At 35.7% G+C, this 25,000-nt stretch overlaps 1 protein-coding gene across 3 annotated transcripts in view; it reads left to right on the top strand.

The window, feature by feature from the left end:
* LOC106870405 (cadherin EGF LAG seven-pass G-type receptor 1) overlaps positions 1 to 25,000 on the top strand; it is a 538,322-nt gene that overhangs the window by 110,867 nt on the left and 402,455 nt on the right. The window lies entirely within an intron of this gene.

Genomic DNA, 25,000 nt, shown 5'->3' with positions numbered 1-25,000 from the left:
GTCGTATTAATATGTGTGTGTGTGTGCGTGTGTGTGTGTGTGTGCGTGTGTGTGTGTGTGTGTGTGTTCCCCAACTTCTTGACAACAGGTGTTAGTGTGTTTATGCTCTCGTAAATTAGTGGTTATGCAAAAGGAACAAATAAATAACTACGAGATTTAAGAACATATATACTGGGGTCGATTTCCTTCGACGAAAATTCTTCAAGGCGGCGCCCCACCCTGGCCTCACTCTAACGACTGAAAGAAGTGGAAAAACATCAAAAAGAATCGAGAAAATATTAATAATTCACTAATGAAGTTAGTTTCCACTGTCAGTAATTTATCCATAAATATTTCAGCGATATTGAAATGTGAAGATAATATGAAACATATAACGAAGTTGAAGATACGTTAATTCTATGGTTGATATTTTAGTCTTCATAAATAAACCATATATAAAGAGAGGAAGAAATGTTTATTATCATTTGGATACAGCAGCCGGCGAACCGACAGAATCGTTAGCAGTATTTCGTCTGCCGATACGTTCTGAGTTCAAATTCGGTCGAAGTCGACTTTGCCTTCCATCCTTTCGGGGTCGATAAAATAAGTAGCAGTTACGCACTGGGGTTCATGTAATCGACTTGATTCCTTTGTCTGTCCTTGTTTGCCCCCTCTATATTTAGCCCCTTGTGGGCAATAAAGAAATAAGAAACGTTAGCACACCGGGCGAAATACTTAGCAGTATTTCGTCTGCCGTTATGTTCTGAGTTCAAATTCCGCCGAGGTCGACTTTGCTTTTATCCTTCGAGATCTATGAAATAAGTACCAGTTACTCACTAGAGTTGATATAATCGACTAGACCCCTTCTTTCAAAATTCTTATATCTGTTACATTGAACAAAATATGATATTCTCAACCTAACTCTTTATATACTTACAATATGAAGAATTCGCTATACACAGTACAAAATAATACTAAACAGCAAAATGTTTATGAATTACGCATTTAAACTCTGGAAACTTCTTCACGAAAATAAACGATTAGTGATGGAAGAAACAGCCGTAACACACTGCAGCGAGGCAATAAACACTCACAACCATATTAACCACAAACAGGACTAAATATCTGTTCTAGATGTATGAGTCTAAAGGTTAAATATTCAGGTTCAGCCGCAAAGGACTACAACATTAATGAAGGGACAGTAGCCACACGTCAGAAACACTTCGAGCTTTCGATGAGACTACGAAGATCGGCATACATTGATGCTGGATTTAAGAATTTTACCGTTTCAAATGCAAAGCAGTGAATTCTTACGAAAGTATCAAAGTATTACAAAAACTTGACGAAATATCATTAAATCACAGAGTTAGTTTTCATGCATTTCTAAAAAAGAAGAGCTGTTTCTAAAAACACGACCACACGTACGCTTACATACACATATTAAGCATAGATATAGATACACACATGCGCATACACCCTCCACTTGCATATATATATATATATATATATATATATATATATATATATATATATATATATATATATATATATATATATATATATATATATATATAATAAAGTAAAGTTGTGGAATACCGTACGAGTGGAAATATATATGAAAGAAGGTTTGAAAATGCACTTATTTTTAAAAAATATTTATTTACTTAACCGGTTTCACTTTCTCAAAGACTTTTGATAATCTTTTTCTAAAAAAGTGAAACCGGTTAAGTAAATAAATATTTTTTAAAAATAAGTGCATTTTCAAACCTTCTTTCATATATATATATATATATATATATATATATATATATATAATTATGTGTATTTCTTCTATCTTAATGAATAAAAATTCTTCTGGTAGAATAAATGGGTTAATAGAAACCAATGTCGCAAAGAACACAAAATAACTGTGGTTTAGTTCCTGTTTTTAAGGCAGGAACTCCTTGAGATTTTGGCTATTTGAGAATATTTAAGAATTTAAGGATTGGAGAAAACGCATTTTATAATTGCATACTTTATTCCTACATATGTTTCAAAGGATTACAACCTGTGTGATACATAGGGATCTTTGATATTAAAATTGTAACCTTCTCAATATATATGTATATATATATATATTTATATATATATATATTTATATATATACATATATCTATATATATATATATACATACACACACACACACATATATACATTATATATATATATATATATATATATATATATATATATATATATATATGTATATAATATATTATGTAAAAAGCATGAATTCAGTATAAGTTAAGGCAAACTCAATATAAAAATGGTTTTCAAAGAATAGAAATATATTATAGGAATATCTATGCCTTGATATATTTTAAGTTCCTTGAATTTAATAATTTCATGATATATGTGTGAGCGCGCGCGCGTGTGTGTGTGTGTACATGCGTGTTTTTCTGAATGCATACATGCACACATACAGACATGGGTGTACACACAAACACATATGTTGTAGGTATATAGGCATATATATATACACACTTTATTTTTGGAAATATTATGTCAACACTATGAGTGTGTGTCGGAGTGCATACACACACACACACACTCACACACACACACACACACACACACACACACACACATATATAAACCAACATTAACATTATGCATATACGAACATAGATACATATGCATCTTCGATTACTTGCGATTTCCAATATCCAAAATCAGAGAGCACCAATGATGTTCTTTCCCAAATATATATCATTTGTAATAGTTTTTAATAACAAAAGAAAAATCTGATTTGACATCAATCCAGATCAAATTATTAGTCCAATATATGGCATATATGCATAAAATCGAACTGATCGATGTCCTTGTTATCTAATCCTGTTATCATTTATTCTACAGAAAACCTCTTCTGCTGCCAGTACTGCCATTTATTCCAATCGTTCTTTGATCGTATACAAAGATATACGTTTGTAATATCTTCAATATAAAAAAAAATTCTTTCACTGAAATAAAAAGCAAATACCGTATTACTTGATTTGGCATTCACACATTGAGAATATGGCAACGGAATAAATTACAATGTATTGTAGCTTAGAAGAATGCCGTAATTCTATACTCTTGGACAATGATTTCAAACTAGTCCGACTACTTAATAATGATTGCTACTATTATACGAAACTATGGCAGATGACGTAAGACTTCCTTTCTTTATCTGATTTGATTTATACTTAAATCAAGCAAACCGCTCTTTCTATTTAAAATAATTTTTATTTATTTCAAAATCAGTTTCGGTATCTATTCAACTTTCCTCAAATGCAATTATTTAAAACAGAATATAAGTGAAAATGATTTTTTTGCTCTATGTAATTTATCATGGAAATCTCAATAAAAGATCAAGAATATTAATTTAAATAATTAGTTTGTTTCCCAATCACATGATTCTGGGTTCAGTCCCACTGCGTGTCACGTTGTGCAAGTGACTTCTTCTATAGCTTCGGGTCGACAAAAGCCTTGTGAGTGAATTTGGTAGATGGAAACTGTTGTATCGTTGCACATGTGTATGAGTGCGCGCGCGTATAAAACTATGTTCATTCTTGTACGTCTATTTGTCCATTTCCGCCGCTTCGCTGCCAGTGTTGGTGTGTTGGTGTGTTTCGATTGAATAAGACTTGAAGACGGCCACTTGGCAGAGTTGTTGGAACCTCGGCCAGAAAGTCTTGCAGGATTTATTCTGTTAAGGAATCTCCCCAAAGTTGTCTAGGTGATCTTCTATCCTTTCAGTATATCAATATATGTGAAGGCGCAAGGCAGCGAGCTGGCAGAAACGTTAGCACGCCGGGCGAAATGCTTAGCGATATTTCGTCTGCCGCTACGTTCTGAGTTCAAATTCCGCCGAGGTCGACTTTGCCTTTCATCCTTTCGGGGTCGATAAATTAAGTACCAGTTACGCATTGGGGTCAATGTAATCGACTTAATCCTTTTGTCTGTCCATGTTTGTCCCCCTCTATGTTTAGCCCCTTGTGGGCAATAAAGAAATAAGAAACGTTAGCATGCTGGGCGAAATGCTTAGCGGTATTTCGTCTGTCTTTACGTTCTGAGTTCAAAATCCGCCGAGGTCAAATTTGCATTTAAATTAAGTACCACTTGCGTACTGGGGTCGATCTAATCGACTGCCCGCTTCCCTAAAATTTCGGGCCTTGTGCATAGAGTAGAAAAGAATATATGTGATGGCGCGTGGGTATGTGGTTAGGTTATTCGGCTCCCGATCGTAAGTGTGAAAGATCGATACTTGACGGCGTGTTGTGTCCTTGACCAAGACACTTTATTTCACTTTGCCCCAGTTCACACATCTGGAAACAAAATGAGTAGTGCCTGTATTTCAAAAGGTCAGCCTTGTCAGATTCTGTGTCGCGCTGAATTGCTTTGAGAACTATAGATATGAGAACTTGTGTCTGTGGGTTGCTCAGCCATTTGCACGTTAAACTGGGAGCTTCATCGTCACAACCGACGGAGTGTCAGCTGTTGTGTGATGTCAACATATACCATACTCTAGCAATTTTATTACTGACACTGATATGCACCCCTCACCACTCTCTCTGTTTTTTTTTTCTCTTTCACTTCATCGAATTGCGCTGTTCTGCTGTGAGCAGGCTTACGGGTATAGAAACCACCTACAGCGTTCTTTTCCTTTTTCAAGAAAGGTGGTTGGATTGAATGAGCAGCTAATTAGAATCACTCTATGTTAGTTTGTCAGATAAATTCGTTAACTGTGTTAACAGGAGTCGCTCTACATTTCCTTATAGAGGTGCCTTGTTCTAATTAAAGTCACTCCATGTTTCTTTAAACTGTCGTATACGAACTAGAATCACTTTGTTTTTCAGTGAGTAGCTGCAGTAACTCGTGTCAAAGTCATTCAATATTTCGTTAAGCAAATTTGTGCTAATTACAATCACTGTCATTTTTTTTTTTTTTTTTATCTTGAGCTGCTGTGAGTTAACTAGCGTTACTATACATTTCCCTAACTAGACTCATTACGTGTATCTCCCGAGCAAGACGAGATATCATTATCATTATCAGAAATCAAAGCTATATGTGACTTGTTAGTAATTTAAATTGGCGAAGTAATTGAGACGGATGAAAGAGAACATTTTACAAAATAATGAATCCAAAAATTTATTTTAGATAAGTTTTTACTGTCGTTTTATGTTAAAATTATTTTCTTTGACCTACCTCAGTAATCGCACCCTTACGCTAAATTCTTCTTAAGATATTCACAAAGAACTTTGCATTGATTTCTTTTTAGCTGTTACTTTTCAAAGTGATTTCTTCTGCCTTCTGTAGGAAATGGGATTATGTTCGGTGGTGAGAGGTCTTTCTCTGGCAATTAAATTACGCTAAGGGAGTTTCTCGGATCGAAATCGAATAAGATTTATGATCGTCTAATTACAGATCGTTTCAATCTATCATGCCAGGAACATATCACTAATACCGATATAAAATCAATAATAATAGCCAAACCTTTTTCAAAAACACCACAAGAATATTTGGATCAAGAGATTCCTGCCAAAAATGTGATGTATTTCTGTATTTCACTCAAAACCCACAAGGAATGGCTTTACACATTTGATGCAGGATGGGTAAACTACACTCTTGAGCATACATACATCCTTTAGTGTTTTATCATGTATTTCTTTCAGTCATTTGACTAACAAATAGACCGCAGGACTTATTGTATCGGCCTCTTTTGCCGAGCCGCTAGATTAAGAGGGCATAAACACAGCAACATCGGTTGCTAAGCAGTGAAGGGGGACACATACATACATACATACATACACACACACACACACACACACACACGAGGCTATAGAAGAAAGTCGCCCAACCCTGAACCTTGTGGTTGGGAAGCAAGCTTCTTACCACACAACCACATACATACACACATACATACATACATACATACATTTCTAATTATACACATACATACACACATAAATACATACATGCATATATATCTACTCTCTCTCTTTCTTCCCGCCTCTGTGTGCATATATACATATATATATATATATATATATATATATATATATATATATATATATATATATATATATATATATATGAATAAATAAATAAACAGTATTACACACACGCGCACACACATACCTACAAACGGAAGCAGTCATTTATTGAAAGTACTCAAAAAGAGCAGATTTTCAAGCACAGATATCTAAACATCGCATAGTTGTGATAAACCCCATTCATTAGAAATTGAACCAATAGAAAACACCTTTAATTACTTTCCCAAAGAAACGGTTTTGAAATATTACCGCTCAAAGCATTCAATAGAAAAACCCTATACGTACAAATACACAAACTAAAACTGTATAAATGAATAAATAAATCACCTATAACCCACCCAAGAACTTACCAGAAACATTAATAACACTTCTCCAGATACGATTGCAAGAAATCCAGACAGTATGCCACAGAGATAAGTCATACTGCCAATGAAAAACAAATAATAAATACAAGAACAAGACCGCCCACATACACCAATGGATATATATATATATATATATATATATATATATATATATATATACATATGTGTATGTATACATATATATGTATATATATATACAGATATATATATGTATATATGTATATATATATACAGATATATATATGTATATATGTATATATATATGTATGGATAATATATGTATGTATGTACTAGCTGACGTACCCGGTAATTCTCGGGAAAGCGGGGCTTATCCCCTGGTTCCGTTCTCATAATTGTTTCGCTAATCCAATAACAACGATACAAAGAATGTAGCTCTTAAAACGGTTTTTGTGCATTTACAGAGAATAGCGAACTGTCTTACACACGATTTTGTTTTTAGGAATTCCCAATAAGTTATGAATACCCAAATTGTGAAGTCAGTTATGTAATAACATGAAATTAGTTATTCGATCGTAAACATTCAAATAAATTAACAGCGAAAAGAGGTTTAATGTGTTCCCAAAGTATATAGAACTTTGGAGGAAATACAAATAAGGTATGTGTAATAAAATCGTGAACGATGTTACGTAATAACAGACTAATAAGATATGAGATTCACTAAGAAATAAGTATACGCTATTTGATTTATAACAAAACATAGGAAAATGTATTTGTTATATCCCTTGGTTGTTAAAATCTTGGCGAATGGATTATGTGAGAGTACCAATAGAGTACCTGCCCAGATTACAAATCTCTATACCTTTACATTGCACACACGCGCGCGCACGCACACACGCGCGCGCACGCACACACGCACACACACACACTCACACACACTCACACACACACGTGCGCACACACACACGCTAGGACACACACTTATATTTGTATGTATATATCCATCTCTATATGTATATATATGTGTATACATGTATGTATGTATGTATGTATGTATATATGTATATATATATATATATATATATTATATATATATATATATATATATATATATATATATATATATATATATATATATATATATAATAATAAGTCTCAGGGTTGCAAAAAAAATTTATTTGCTACCAGTGGACTGCTCCTTCTAGCGGGTTAGATGTCCTATTATGGACATCTCTCTGATGTGTTTATATATATATATATATATATATATATATATATATATATATATATATATACATACATACGTACATACTTATATAGACTTATATGCATTTGTATATACATATAACTATATACGTGTGTATGTATGTGTAAAGCGAAATCACAATACGTTATATCTGTCACCTGCATTATTAATCGGATGAAAGTAATTACTGAAGAATAATGTTGATTCCATGAGATAAGTCGCAAAACAGAGTTTCTTAATAGAAAGGGTATCAAGCTGAATTTGCCCAGTAACTTATTGATTAAGTTCTTAATCTCAAACCTTGGGAGATGAGAAACAAAGTCAACTTAATGGAAATGTGAATTCATAGCTAAGATGAGAGAGTGAGGTGGAGAGGTGAGTGGGAGAGAGAGAGAGGGGGAGAGGGGAGTGGGAGAGGGAGCGGGAGAGGGGAGTGGGAGAGGGGAGTGGGATAGGGGAGTGGGAGAGGGAGAGAGATTCAAAATAGCCTAAAACTGTTAACCCATTCCGTTATATTCCTGTTGATTTTATGCCGTCCGGATAAATTTAATATAAAAATACAGTTATTAACCAATCTATCCGTGATAAGGAATCAAAACAGTGGAAATTGCCTAAACAGGTTAAAATGGAATTCTCTACTAGATGCGGTAATTAAAAAGTACAATAACAATTTGAGAAAGACAAGCAATGAAGTTAGTATAAATTGAAAGTAGTTGAGTTGAAAACATCTCAAGAATGTTCCGAGACATAATGGCAAGGCAATTTGTTCTAACGTTTGGAGCTAAATAGCTCGAGCCAAATTAGTAAGACATTCGGAACGTCGCGTTATTTATGTTGGTAATAATGAGGCCAGGTGTGATGTGGGGGGCATGCACTATTGCAGAGAGTTTCTGCATATACTGTTTGTCGGTCTATTCCCGGGGTCATCCTGAGCGACCCGTCGAGCCGAGTCACAATCAGTCACCATCTCCACGAGATGCTTCTTTATCTGTCGTGACCATGTGACATGTCATCGATCAACTCGAGCCGTCAACTCAACGGGACCTTCAGTGAAGAGAACATGAGAACGCAGAGTGTAACTCGGGCAATCGGGCAACAAACAGTCTGAGCTGGCGTTCCTGATTAATGCACGTAACAGGACACATCCCAGGTTCTGAGTAGAGTCGTTGGTTGGATATAACAAGGTTACTTTCTACTGGCATGAGGCCAGGCATTTTTGGAGTGGGGTGAAGTCCATTAGATCGATCCCAATGCTCAACTCAAATTTATTTCATCGATGCCAACAAACGATACGGATGCGAATACATTATCATACCAGAAAACCTCAAACGTACGCGAAGCGATGAAAGCACCGTATTATATGGTACTGCCATGTCTTGTAGCATATTCTGCGCACCAAAGTGTGGCATCTGGCAAACCCGGCATCTGGCTAACCATCTACATCAGCGACATTTTGACTTGTGCCGTATATACCATCAAATATATTATGTATTCTTATTTTTTCATTTTAAACGCTCTATTTTCCTTATTTTTGTAAACGAGACTCGAGTAGGCACAGGTGTGATTGTGTGGAACAAAATTTGCATCTCAATCACATGGTCCCAGGTTCGGTCCTACTGCGTGGCATCTTGTTCAAGTGTCCTCTAACATAGCTTACCGAAAGTTGGATTTGGTAGACAGAAACTGAATGAAGCTCGTCGTATATATATATATATATATATATATATATATATATATAAGTACCTGGCGTAAAAAAATAATTACTTGTGTCAATTCTGTAAGGCGGTGCCCCATCATGGACACAGTATAATGACAAAAACAATTAAAAGAAAAAAACATACCGAAAGTAATGCATTTTTCATTTAACCTTAGACTGAATGTCAAAATTTTAAGTGCTTGCGTCACATGTTGTGTGGAGAAAGAAAAAAACAAAACGATATCCGTACTAAACGATAGCAGTTTGTTTACGCATGGCATCCGGTCATTGACCCTATGAAACATCTGTGATGCATTAATTGCGCGAGACAATAATCAATAAATTGTTACAAACATTACATACACAGAAATAGCCAGTAACGATTTCTGCATTCAAAAAATTTTGTTTTTGATTATTTTAGCATATTTTTCCGAGCAATCAACCGACGTTTATAGCGACCCAAATGATTCTATTTTATTATTATTATTATTATTATTATTATTATTATTATTATTATTAATTATTATCATTATTATTAATTATTATTATTATTATTATTATTATTATTATTATTATTATTATCATCATCATCAAAGTGGTGACGCGTTGGGAGAATCGTTAGCATGCCGGCCAAAATGCATAACGGTATTTCGTCTGCCTTTATATTCTGAGTTCAAACGCCATAGAGGTCGACTCTGTCATTCATCCTTTCGGGGTCGATAAATTAAGTATCAAGGAAACACGTGGGTCGATGTAATCGACTAGGACCATCCGTCAATATGTCAGACCTTGTGCCTTTAATAGAAAGGATGGTTATTACAATTAAGGCGGCGAGTGACAGATTCAACAGCGCGTGGGGAAAAAACGCTTACTGGTGTTGTTTACACTCATAATTCCCAACCCCACCGACGTTTAGTTCACCTTCACATTTTCTGGATCGATAAAATAAAGTACCAATCAAGGACTGAATTCAATGTTATTGACTTCCACCTCATCCTGTACTTACTGACCTTGTGTCAGAATTTGAAGCTATTATTATTGTAGTTATCATCCTTCTCATTTATATTTTCCCTGCTGTTCTTTCTCTCTTCACCATCATCATCACCAACATTATCGTTATAGTCACCTTCGTCGTCGTTATCATCATCATCATCATCATCATCATCATCATCATCATCATCCCCAGGGCGGATGACAGGAAGAATCGTTCGAGCGTTGTCTAAAATAATTGGCCATACATTTGTTTTCGTATTTATAGTGAGTTCGAAACCATTCCTGGTCCACTTTGCTTGCCATTCTTTCAGTGTACCGATATAGTTACATGTGCTTATATGCACCACGAGACATTATGAGAGATCTTCTGAAGGTAAATAACGCAGAGCTCTCTGTTCCGACGCAAACTCCACTTTAAGTTGAAGATCAAGAATGCTTTTTGTTATTAATACTGTTTCTATCGCAATTAATAATTTTTTTTATTAAGTCCACTGGCTGTCTGTCACACCAGTGCCCGAATAGAAACTGAGATTTTCTATATCGTTGACAGGAGAGTCGGTTGTTATCGCGCTGCTGAAATCTTTTACTGAGGATCTCATAGCAGGGTGAAATAACGTGATCTGGCAAACCGGAGGCCGCAACAGACGATTCTCGTCTCTCAACAATATAATGCCGAGTGCTTTTATGCTCCACAAGTACGTATGAGATATTCGCTCAATCTAAACAACGCAATATTTTGTGTTCTAACACAGTGGTATTGTTCCCCGAGTGGCGGTGGAGAGGAGAGTTCCAAAGGGACGTTCAGGAAAAGTGGGGTGTTAATGGTGTAGCGATTCAGGCAAGAAGGGAGCGATAATAGGGTTGCGATTCATGTAAAAACAACAAAATAATGGCTTCGTTAGGTTAAGTTTTATTTGTGAAATACAGTTCCTTTGAAGTTGCTTCAGAAAGAAATCTATATTCGTGATGGTTAATTGGAATGGAGTCGCTAGGAATGTGGCCCAGGTGTCAAGGCGGCGGCAACCCCAAAATTATTTGGGAACCACGTTCACGTAAACCTGCAGACCAGAATAACCAAGTAGTGATATTTATGACATCTACTAACTCTCCCCTGCTTTCAGAATCGTTGGTGCTGTGTTAAACCAGAGACCATAATGAATTAGTAGATAATTAATAACAGGAGCAAACATCTTCAATATTCACTTTAAGACTACAAAACATCTGAAGCAGAATGAAGAGATTTCGTTTCGCCTCCTTTTAGATTAAAATTTATTGTTCTTCGTGAACTGGAAGATTTGCCAATGCAAAATGACACTGTGGCCAACTTCAGCAATATTTAGCTTCCAGTAATTGCTGCACAGTTAAGCAGATATAGCTTAATTATGTAAATGTCTCTATTGATTGTAGCATTAGCAGGCATGCAGAGAAAACATTACAGTCTTTTACCTGCATTCGTTTATTCGTTTATTCCGTCATTCCATTATTTTTCTGTCTATTTTAAAACTTTTCTACCTTGCTCATTACCACTTTTTACTTTTCAACCTGAAACTACTTGTTCAGTCTCGGCGTCCCTCAACTCCCTGAGTATTTATGTGTGTGTATATATATATATATATATATATATATATATATATATATGTATATGTGGGTGTGTAGGTGTGGGGGTGTCTATGTGTGTGTGTTTATATGTATATGTATGTATATATATGTATTCACACACACACACTCACACTTACACACATAAGACGAGGTTTCAAATAATGGTATAGCACAGCCAACGGTGGTGCCCCAGCATGAGCGCAGCTTTGAAGCTAAAACAATTTAAAGATAATAAGGATTTAAGGATATATATATCTTTTCGTCTGTCGATGATATAATGCCGAGTGCTTTTATGCTCCACGAGTGCGTATTAGAGATTCGCTCATTGTAAACAACGCAGTATTTTGTGTTCTAACACAACGTCCACATGTACCTGGAGATCAGAATAACCAAGTAGTGATATCAATGACATCTAATGACTCACTAATCCCTTTAAAATTGTTAGTCTTGTGCCTAAACCAGCGAACATAGTAAATTAGTGGGAAATTACTCACGGTAGCAAATACGGGACCTCTGAAATCTACAAGTTTTTAAAATTCTCTCTCAGTTTATTTTCTCTTATTTCTTTCTGTCGAAGAGTGTAGGCTCGAAACAGTAAAAGACGTCTTCATTCTTCCCGAGCGTCAAACTAATAAACGTGCTGGTTGTTCATACATCTGTCTACCTCCTTTGTTTTTCTAGAAATTTCAACTGTGTATTGGGTTGGCAACTAAGTAATTTTTTTAAAATTAAAATTTGTTAAAAGGTTTAATAAAAATAACAACTAATTAATCAATAATGTATTCACCCTTGTTAGTTACAACTTCTTCCCAAAATTCAGCAAGATTTTCAGTACCTCGTTGGTATAAATCACACTATTTCGACTCGAAAATTTGATCCAACCAAGCTCTCAATTCTGCATCAGTACTGAACGAAACTCCGCGCATAGCATTTAAAAGAGATCGAAAGAGGTGGAAATTCGTTAGTGCCAAATTAGGAGAGTACGGCGGGTGTGACAGCACTTCCCATCCATGCGTTTGAATGGCTTCCTTGGTCATATTGGCAATATGAGGGCGAGCAATGTTGTGCAGCAGAAGAACTCCATGCTGCCTATTAGGTCTTTTATCTTGAATAGCCGTGTTGAGTCGTTCCGTCTGTTGAACATAGAATTTCGCATTGACTGTTTGGTTCCGTTCAAGCAATTCGTAATGAATAATCCCTTCCCAGTCCCACCATACGCACAACATCGCTTAACGCGGATGAAGATCTTGTTTCACGCGCGGTGTCGCTTGTTTACCGGGGCTAAGCCATTCCTTACGCTGCTTCATATTGATGTACAGGCACCATTTTTCGTCGCCAATAACTATTCGGTAAAGAAATCGTTGCTTGTATCCATGAGTTGAGCGGTGACGAGCAAGCAAACAAGCGGAGATTGTGGCTCGTTGATTTTTATTGTTGTCACTTAAAGCATGCGGAACCTATGCTCCATACTTCTGAACCTTTCCCATCGAGTGAAGATGCTTCTCTATAGCAGGGTGGGAGCATTCCATTTACTCTGCCAGTTCCCTTGTCGTTTGACGAGAATGTTCGTGCTCATGCTGGTTTAATCGCTCTTCACCGAACCCAACTAGACGGCCAGAATGAGGTGCGTCCGTGAGGTCAAAATGTCCATTTTTAAACTTTGCATACCAATCACGAGCGGTTCTATCAGCTATGGCACCCTCTCCATATACAGCACAAATGTCGCGAGCAGCTTTTGCGGCCTTAGAACCTTGATTAAAAGCAAAAAGGTGTCGAAAATGCTCGTTTTTCTAAACTTGACATTCCATTTTAATGATCCGAAAATAAACAGAAATTAACTCAAATTAACTGGAAAAAAAATAATAAATAAATAAAACAAACAAAACAAAATAGATTCCGAAATGATTCAAAAATAGAATTCTCGACGAAAAAATTGATTCCAAAATTTAAAAACACAATAAATTCCAAAATTTGAAAAAAAACAGTGGTAACTTAGTCGCCAACCCAATATATATATTTCACACACACATACATTTGCGCGCATACATATATATATATATATATATATATATATATATATATATATATATATATATATATATATATATATATATATATATATATATATATATATATATATATATATATATATATATATATATATATATATATATATATATATGTTGTAGATATATGTGTATGTGCTTATTAATGCGCGTGTATGCACATGGCAGTGTGGATGAGAGAAAGAGAGAGACTGTTAGTGAGCGTATGAATGTGCCAGAATTTGTTTGTTACATTGGAGAACCTATTATTTTTACTTTTTGTATCTGTGGCTTATTCTAGCAGCTGGAAAGTGTTCTGAAAACGGAATCCATCCTACGATTTCTCTTCCTGACGTAAGATATTTCACTCCATTACATTCAAATTTCCTAATGGGCTTTTGAGAAAAGAGGTGAATACATGATACCTTTCAAATTTAGATGCGTTTCAAATCTCAGACCGTGTTCGCTTTGTCTAAATAATTAATTGCATAATTTTTGTTTGTTTGTTTGTTCTTGGTGCTTTCGGGACTTTAATCTTGGTTTATACAACCGTACTCGAGAAACAAATTGAAATCAACTTTATTTTCTCTTTTCCGTTTGGAAGATAAAATTATAAATTAACTTTTTTAGACATCTTACAAATTTGATGATGATAATGGCAAAATCTATGTTTTATCCGGAAATAGGAGCAATTCGCACCGTTTCTTAAAACAACAGCGTCAATGTATATTTAGTTAATAACTACTATATATCATTTGAAACGAATGCAATTGGATTTCTTCATCGATTTTTCAAGTTTCTCATTTCATGCTAAAGCGATTCATAAATAACCTCTCCTTCATATCGTTTTCATTACTCTGTATTCTAGAATTACATTTGTTGAAATAAATAGTTTTTTTTTTAAGTATTGCTATAGTGTCTCTCTTGCTTGTATTTCTCCATCTCTTAATAGTTGTCTTATATATAGTCATCGTCATCATCATCATCATCATCATCATCATCACGGTCATCTTCCTCACCGCTATAAACTATTGGTAAACTATTGGTTTTAAATTTTGGCACACCGACAGCAATTTTTTTTTGGGGGGGGGAGCGTTAAGTCAATTACATCGACATCATTACTCAACTGGTACTTATTTTATCGATCCCAAGAAGATGAAAGCAAAGTCGACCATAGCGGAATATTTGAACTCAAAACGTAAAGTCGGAAGAAATGCCGTCAAGCATTTTGTCGGGCTTCGTAACAGCCATTGCCAGCACGCCGCCTTTAGTTTCGAATTTTGGCAAAAGCCAACAGTTTTAGTCGGGGGGTAGTTCGATTATACTGACCTCCAGTCTTAGCTGATAGTTATTTCATCGAGCCCTAAAAGATGGAAGGCAAAGTTGACCCCGGCGGAATTTGAACTCATTTCTTAAAGACGGACGAATTTTGTTCGGCGTGCTAACGATTCTTTTCTACTCTAGGCACAAGGCCTGAAATTTTTGGGGAAGGGAGCTAGTGCATTAGATCGACCCTAGTACACAGCTGGTACTTAATTTATCGACCCCAAAAGGATGAAAGGCATAATTATTAATATCCATTTTCGCGTTCCTTCATCTTCTCTTTCAGGAATTCTTTGGTGTTGTTTTCTTGTGTGAATTAGATTATTTCTTTATCTTCGTTTGGTTGACTTGTTAATGTTTTGAAAGAAATTCTTGTTTTCCTGTAATTCATTGTGTTCGTGTAGCCCCTTATTTTGCGGAGGGATTCTATTATCGATTCTGTCTTTATTGTACTGCAGTCGTGCTGGGGACTAATCGCACAAATCGAACCCAGTAAGTATTTGTTTCAAAGTCTGCTACTTATTCTCCCAGGTTCTTTTCTGCTGAACCGTTAGGTCACAGATACGTAAACAAATCAATACCGGTTGCTAAAAACCGGTTGAGGGGCAAACTCAACGTAAACACATACACATATACGACATATTCCTCCCAGTTTTCATCTACCAAATTCACTTAAGAAGCATTGGTCTGCCTTAAGCAATAATAGAAGATGCTTGGTTAAGGTGCCGCGCCGTGGTATGAACGATGAAACAAGTGGTTGCAAAGCAAGTGACTGTTGTGGTATATAATAAGAAGCTTCATAAAATTATTAAGGTATATCTCATGCCGAACACCTAGTCTTCGTACAATGATTTAATCAGGGAATTTATTGAAATGGATTCATATTTCAATTCACTGTCAAACACAGATTGATTTCAACACATGACTCCGGCTTTTGCTGGTGAGACTGAGGCTCAGAAAGCGGAGATTAAGTCGGGCCCCATGATTTCAACACGTGACTTTGGCTGGTGGATTGAGGCTCAGAAAGCGGAGATTATATCCAGCCTCATGATGTCAACACGTGACTCCAACTTTTGGTGGTGAAATTGAGGCTCACAAAGCACATACACACGCACACACGCACACACATGCGCATAAAACACACATACTCACGCACAAACACACACACACACATATGCACACATGTGCACACACCTACACGCTCGCACACAAGCACACACACACATACATCAAGTCTCCTCTGAGTTTTGGTGTCCTAAATTCACTCACAAGGCTCTGGGTGTGCCGGGGCATAGAAGACTAAAGTTCCGAGCAGTGTGATTGAACCTGAGACCACGTGGATGCAAAGGAAGTTTCTTAACCACTCAGCAATGTGTGTTCCTATTGTTAAAAACATATGGTGACATCAATAAGATTATTAAGAATATCTTACAGTTTTGATGGGATAAAAATTGGTGTCATTTCCTTTCTCTTTTCTCAGTCCATAAAACCAATTATTCTCTCGTCCCAAAGAAATATCCATTTGTAGTCCTCCTTATTACTCTTCACTAGCACTTTTCCTGTTTATTACCTGGAATCAATAGATGCTTCTCATCCTAAGAGAAGGTGATTCGATTAATTTAAACATGGCTTATTTTATGCGTCCACTTTATAAAATCTATGGCCAAGTGGATAACTTTTTAAGCAATCATCTAAATGTTTTGAGGTTCGGATTCAACAAGGACCAGTATCACCTACTTTAGACTAATTGTTTAGCTACAAATCAACCCTGATCGAACAAGTCTTTCATTAAAGACTTCTCAGTCATAAAAATTCGATTTTCCGGGAGCATTTTAAAGTGGTTAGCTGGTTGGATCGTTAGTACATAGGACCAAAATACCTGTTTATATTCCTTCTAACTCTTTAAGTTCTGAGTCCAAATGCCGGAGTCTTTCATATCCCTATGGTGGGTGGTCAATAAAATAAATTACTACTCATGCGTTGGGGTCAAACTAATCGACTTGTCCCCTCCCTTCAAAATTCGAACCCTACAACAGACCGCTGTCCCGTTCAGGGAGAATGTAATCTCGGTCACTTATATGTTATGGAAACGGGTAACCAGCCCTCTGAGTCTCAGGGCTCAAGAAAAAAAGGAGGAGTATATTATTTAGTGTATTGCTTTTGGCAGTTTAAGAGGGAATAACATGGTTTAAGGGAAAGTTGTTAACTATTTCTGGCAAATTAAACGGTCAACTAGATGCTTCCTTCTTGGCACACAATACACCGCAGACCTGCAAGTATCAATAGTACTTATGTATAAACTGGTATTTTAATGGCTGTCAGCTCCTTATCCAGAATTTCCCTGACTGCAGAAACACCTACGTTCGACAGAATAGCAAGCTATCCCTGGTAAGGTGTGTTTCTCATCTAGCCATCACCACAGAAACTAAAGTTGATTCAGATAAGGATTAATCGTCAATTGTATCAACGATAATTTCACATTCTGTTAACGCCATTAGCCTCTTGATTTCATATTATGCTCAAATGCGTGTCTTTGTTAGCAACCAATAATCCTGAACACTTGAAATCAAGTCTTCTTTGTCCGTTTTTATAGTCCGGAGTTTTCTATTCATTTCTTTGAAACTAGCTTACTTCTCCATCAACAAATACCTTTTTCCTTTTTCTTTATTTTTAATTTCTGCATTTATTATTTCCTTTCATTTTTTCCCTTCTTCTGTTTACTCCCGCGTTATTTTATATTGTGTGGATAAGTATTCCCCCCCTCCCGGCCTGTTTACTTTGTGGTTTTCATCTAATTGCTTCGTAATACAATATAGAACAAAATAGGTTTTTTTTTCTTTCTACTTTTATTATATTAACCACTTTATTTTGTTTATCTCAGATTATTTCATTAATCCTAGTCTACTTCTTTTAAATAATTTTTTATATATACATATAGGGCAGACTCTGTAAATACGTGCAGTTTCATGTATCATATCAGTCCTGAAAATCTTTAACTAGAATGCTGACTGTCGGTAATATGCGATCTTGTAGAAGTATATAATTTCTGTGTACTTGTAGCTAGTTTCAATCAAAGTGGAGTTAAGCAATGAGCTGAAAGAATCGTTACCACGTTGGGAAAACGCATTACGGGGGATTGATCCAGCAGTTAACTTTATTTTTACTTCTGTTTTAATGCGGAGGATGAAAGACAAAATTAAACTCGGCCGCATTTGAAGACAGAGCACAAACAAATACAAACAGCTGGACTCATAAACACTTTACCGGTGGTTTCAGTTCTGAGCTGAAATGCTACCAAGTTCGACTTAATCACGAGGATTCACTTGTGCTTAACACCGGCATCGATAAACTAAATATCCATTCGAGTACTTGAGTCGGATGTATCGATTGATGCCCTCCCCTCAAAATAAAGTACCAGTTCAGCACTGGGTTTAGTGGCACAAATAACTGTTCTTCCCTCAAAGTTGCTGGACTTGTATCAGCACTTTACGTTTTGAGTTCAAATGCTGCGATGGTCAACTTTGCCTTGTCAAAACAGATAAAATAAATCCTGGGATCGATGTAATAGACTAACTTCCCTTTTGCTAAAATTGCTGGCCTTGTTCTAAAATTTAAAAGAGTTATATTATAATGTGTATAGCTATTCTATGCTTAAAGAGTTAGCATGGAATTTGTCGTGGTTGGTGATAATAAATCTCCTCAACTCTCAAGAAATATATTTAGAAACCATGTAGAAAGCAAGATTAGTTTTTTTCTGCTGATCAACAATGCGAGTCTCAATATCTTTCAGCGTCTTAGCCGTTTGGGAGGAGTTGTGATAAGTGTAGCATTACCACAGGAATTAGTCGTCTTAGTCTTCCAGAAACTCTTAATCTTTTTTAGCTTGGTCCTGATGTTTCTCAAATTTTCAATTATTTAATACTCACTCAGTCATCAAAAGGTAGTGCAATGCCTACAATCACATTGTTTGATTCTTTTGTCATCTATAAGCTTGTCTTGTCTTTTTACTTCAATAGTGTGGCTGATCTTAACGGAAGTTTCATAAACTCTTATAAATTAAAATTCACAATCACTGCCTGTGATTCGTTCTCATACCATTTTTCTGCTATTCCCAAGCTACACACTTAGTTAACATCCCTATGCAACCTTTCACATAAACAAACATGCCTTCTGATATATTTTAGAGCTAACTTACTGCATTTCCTCAAGAAATGTTCGGTGCTTTCGTTTCCTTTTCCACAGATTCTGTGTTTGTTCTCTAAAGTTTATCGATCACAGTTTTTATTACATTCGTCGTTTCAGGTTAATTCTATTTTGAAACTTTCTTGCCGCGTTAGTATCCTTTCTTCAATAGATACAACGTATGTTATAATTTATATTCTTATAAAACATTTGGAAAATGTGTGCAATGGACTCCTTTTTTCCAAATTAGTTCGTTCAATGATTTATGCTTGATTCCATTTTGGACCATCTATTTTTACGATTATCGATTACATACCTACATCAGATTCAATGACTTTTATATACTTATATTTGCCTCCCTATTTTAGGGCATATTAAGCTTCTTTTTTACACACCCGTTACCGGCCATTTCATTTATCGTTATTTCCACCGTTATAAGTTTTGATTTCGTTACATTAATATTTTATATTAGACCTCTCTATCAAAGATAAATGCAAAATGAAAGTAATACGATAAATATTTATTGCAAGTAAATTCCTCAAATCAGTTAGATTCAATGGAATTTCATATCCCAAATCATTAACCACAATAACAAGCAAGGCCCAATCAAATTTTTATTGCAATCTACCAAATTCAGCGTAAATGTTATTCTGGAACATCGTAAAACGATCATTATCGAATATTATCTCAATTTTAGATAATGCTAGCCTTGCAAATAATATTTCCTGCAAAATATCGATACGATTCTTCGTATGACACAAAACCGTATCGCCCCGAACATTACACCACTTCATATTTTTTATTACGAAGCAACATTTAAGTTTATTACTTAAATTAATATCGTCAAGACTTTCCTAACCACAGCCACAAAAAGGTCAACATCACCTTTAAGATTAGATTAAAATTTTAGCACAAAGCCAGCCATTTCGAAGGAAGTGGGTCAATCGGTTGCACTGAACTCAGTCTGCAAGTGGTATTTATGTTCTCGACCCCTAAAGGACGAAAGGCAAAGTCGAACCCGGAGGTGTTTGAAATCAGAATGCGAAGATTAACGAAATGCCGCTCAGCACTTGGCGAGGAGTTCTAACGATTCCGCTGGCTCATGACCATGAACCTTTCATATATTATACACAGAATGTATTTAACCAAATTTTTCACTTTACTGATCTATACCTAGTAAGTGAAAGTCACGTGATAATAATATTTTTTTTCTGTGACTGGATCACCAGATGCAGACTTTTAAAACGTTTTAAAAAAAATATTTCTCGATTTCAGTTTCATAAACAAATTTACAGACTCTTTGTGTACAGCTTTATATTATCGAGGAATATTATGAGATATTAGGCTATGGAATATCTATCGTTATTGTCTAACGAATCATGTACATAAAGCATAGTTACTTTATAGGCATACTTATAACGGTAACATGTAAGGATACAAATATATTCTATTGAAAACCAAATACTCGACCAAATGCAGTGTTAGGGGAGAAACATAAACACGTAGAGTTTAGAAACGCGTCGTAGTTTGCTTGAAGGAATGTAATACAGAAGTAAAATAACAAAATAGTTAAGATGGTGAGCCTACTATGAAGACGAGAATTAATAACCTTTATATATTCCGACACAAAGGCCTGCACAACGCAGAATATGGTTTTGTTGGTATAGATTCGCATTCTCTTCTTTATTCTATTCCCATCCGGTGATGGGCCATTTTGCCTGAAATTTATAAAGGTTACTAAACTTTTCCTTTTGACGCATTGAAAACATCTCTGTCTTCTTTATTTCGTTATTTTATTACAGAGTTTAGTTGTGTAAAGGAATGATGTATAAAGTGAAAGTTGGTAGAATAGTTTTGATGGAAGGAAGAGACGACGTGTCTAACAGAATGTAAGCGAAGTGACACAAAGAAGACAAACATGTGGGTTGAAAAGAACATATTCTTGGTGTATAGAAGTGGAATGACATACAGTATATAAACAAGGGATAAAGAAAAGGATCGGATCGGCCGCTGAAGAATATGTGGCTTTTTCTGGATAGAATCGAAATATATTCATGACATAACATTTGTTTAGACACAGCAACGATGTTTCTGAATGATTTATAAAATCAATCATTTTAAAGATTAATTCTGAATAGTTTTAAATCACCCATTGTGTCTAGGTTCTCTTCGATTAAACTTTTTATTCCACTGAAAAATGTACACGTTCGGACAAAATAATTTAGCTGTACGCGTGGCGCCCGCTGGAAACTGTTATTGCAAAGGGAGGTAACTAGTGAGTGAGATGGATTCAAAATTTAAAATCAACGAATATAAAATTCACAAATTTCATAGAATTCGCATACACACTCACACCTCCACACGCGTACACCTACACTAACACACACACACACACACACACACACACGTAAGCAACTTAAATTATTTTACTGTATCTATAACGAAGTTCTCACGATTTCTAGTTTGCGGTGGTCACGCATAGAACTGTTTCACCCTTTTTGGAAATCTTCAGGATGTCTTCACCTGTAACTTTGTTCATTAGATATATTACGAAGATAGAATTTACGGGATTAGTGTGGGATTGTCTATTCTTTTTCATCACAAAAAATAACCACGAATTAACTGCACTTCATCCTCACCATGACAGAAAGTCCGCTACAAGTTCCGTTCCTTGTTGCGCTGTGGTGGCTTGTCTCTATTAATGAACCCGAGAGCCACGCCAGCGTCTTGTAGAGTCTCCCGAGCTATGCTCGACATGTGAAAGCATACAGGACCGACTAATGTGGACCATCTCTCTCCAGAGGTAAAAATGAGTTTGCGTAGAACCAACAGCTCTCCCAAGAATAAAAGAAAGCAAGGTTCCGGAATCATTGACGATAATTCAGAGCAGACAAGACCTAGGAAAGGAATGCTTTGTCATAAGGAAACATATACCTGAAGTGTAAGTTGGGATAGACTCCATAAGAGTTGCGCAGAGAAGGCTGAAAATGTAGGGATGCAATTGTAGAGAAGCAAAAAAGACAGACCAGAACCCGGAAGAGTAGAGAGCAGTTTTTGATATAATATGTTCCATAGAGGGTATAGGGCTTAATTACAAGACGGTAGAAAGTTGAGTGAGAGTGTGTGTATACCACTCAGAAGTCTTTCAAGTAGAAAATTATACTAATGGCGATCGTAGAGAAACATAATGAGAGAAACATGAGAGATTCATTAAATAGATGTTGTCGTAAATACCTAATTGTGTGAGAATCATAGTTGCAGCCGATAATTGAGGCCAAGAAGGTTGAAGGAATATAGCAGATCCTTATCTCTAAACTTATGGCTTTATATTGAAAAGGTTAAATAAATTAGTTATTAATTGATCAGATCAGTCGATTACAAGCTAACATGGAGTCGTCTATTTTCATTATATCATTAATGCAGACTTACAAATGCATGATAAATGTATGTACCTACCGACTGTTCATCGTATGGGATTCACTAGGGAATCTGAAGGAGAGACAAACTGGTATATATTAGGAAACAAAACGAGAGGTTTTAACAAAGGCGTTATCAGACTAATATTTAAAAGGAAGGGAAAGAATCCCTAACGTTTCGGATGCTAATAAAAAGAATGGTTAAAGTTGTGAAGGAACGGTAGGTGAAAAAAAAAACTTAGACGTCAGGTGGGAATGTGGTTGCCTGTAGAAGAGTTAGGAAAAGAGAAAGTGGCGGTTGGTGTATTCATATATAGTCATATATAGGAGGGTGTCCGTTTACAAATATGTGCATGGGGGAGGTGTGTATGTGATGGTATAGGAAAATGGGGCTGTAGGAGCATGGTGTATTGGTGTGAATATACTTGGTCAGAGGGAAACAATTTAATATAGTAAACTATGGAAATAGATTGTCAGTAGAAGAGAGAAATGAGACGAAAGAGAATTTTGATTGTAATACGAAGTCATCTCATTAGAAATTGATTAGTGTTCCGTTTTAAGAAAGGCAATCTCGTTTCAATTAATAAGCCCGCTGCAGGGTAGTACATAGAGGACAGAATCCTGAAACCGAAGGAAATAATTACAATCAGCTAGATAGTCTCAGACATGTTTAAGGTGTTTTCAAACAATCGTAAATGAACTCATTTTGCTCTATACATGAATAAACAACACGTTTTAGAGTTGTTGTTGCTGCTATTTAAAACCTGCCTAGCCTTTATCGACCCACATTTTGATAAGGTCTGTCCAGCCATGATCGTTCCATGCATTATTCACACAGAGTGACACTCCTGTCTATGCAATACAATGTTTCCATATCTTCATTAACTTAGTATGAAATAATTCAATGGAAGTTTAACGGCGTCAGCACGTAGATATTTGTATATTTTTCATGAGCTTCATCCAAATGTAAATTTTGGATTATTTGATTCTCTGTCTGAAGGATTTCTAACAGGGGACTTCTTACTTGTTTCTTCGACACGTGCAATTTTGTAACTACTATTATAAAATGAAACATGTGTAATGGTGAATAAATAATACCAATTTTTTTTCTGTCTCCTGGTTTGATGCATATGTATATATATATATATATATATATATATATATATATATATATATATATATATACACACACATATATTCATATAGATGAAATTTACAGAAAAATAAAAGAGGGTGACAGGTGTATTAGTTTGACGCTCAGGAGGGTGAGAAAGTCGTTTACCTTCTGAGCTTCAACAAAAAGGAAAGAGATACGAGAAAATAAACAAAGAGAAAGAGAGAGTAAAATATAACGTGTGGGTTTAGCGATCAAGCATACACACACACACACACACACACACACACATATATATGTGTGTATGCATGTATGTATGTATGTATGTATATAATGGGAAAATTATACAAAATAGATATATATACGAGGAACAGCAACAAGGTTTCCAAGCATTTTATGGTGCAAGATACTGTCATCTGATGAGACATTGAAGTATATCTTTAGCATGAGAAATTGAAGTATATCTTTAGCATGAGAAATGGAAAGTTAAGTGGAGAACTACTTGATAAAAGGCAATTGTGGCGAAATAGGATTTACTGCAACACAAAGAATAGAAGTGAATGTAATGTCAAAGATTCATCTTCTGACTTTCACTGCAGAAGTTCGTGAACCTCCTGAATGTCACGTTTGTTGTGTAAAGAAAGGTATATTAGAAGTTCCTGGATGACTTCAGCACAAGCGTATTAAAACAGCTAGCACACCAGGAAAAGAGGGACCTTGCTGTGTTGCAGTGGATCTGGTCAACGCCTATGGCTTGATAGCGCATATGCTAGTGGAGATTACATTAGTGAGGTGGCACGTTACACTGAAGGTAAAATACTTTTTCTTGAACTACAACAGCAAGTCCAGGTTCTGTTCACTAACCAATCTCTATTCCGAAAGAATTTAAATATTTCATTATTTCGTTATTCATATGAAGTATGGACGTGGTCAATAGTTTTGACATTAGAATACAGAGAACAAAGGAAGTTATGCTGGAATTACAGATCAGATATCTACAACATGGTTT

This window comes from Octopus bimaculoides, chromosome 4, assembly GCF_046866305.1.
Source record: "Octopus bimaculoides isolate indiv1 chromosome 4, ASM4686630v1, whole genome shotgun sequence".
Classification (NCBI taxonomy): domain Eukaryota; kingdom Metazoa; phylum Mollusca; class Cephalopoda; order Octopoda; family Octopodidae; genus Octopus; species Octopus bimaculoides.
Note: the sequence above shows the minus strand (reverse complement) of the source record. Positions and strands in the feature narration are given on the sequence as shown.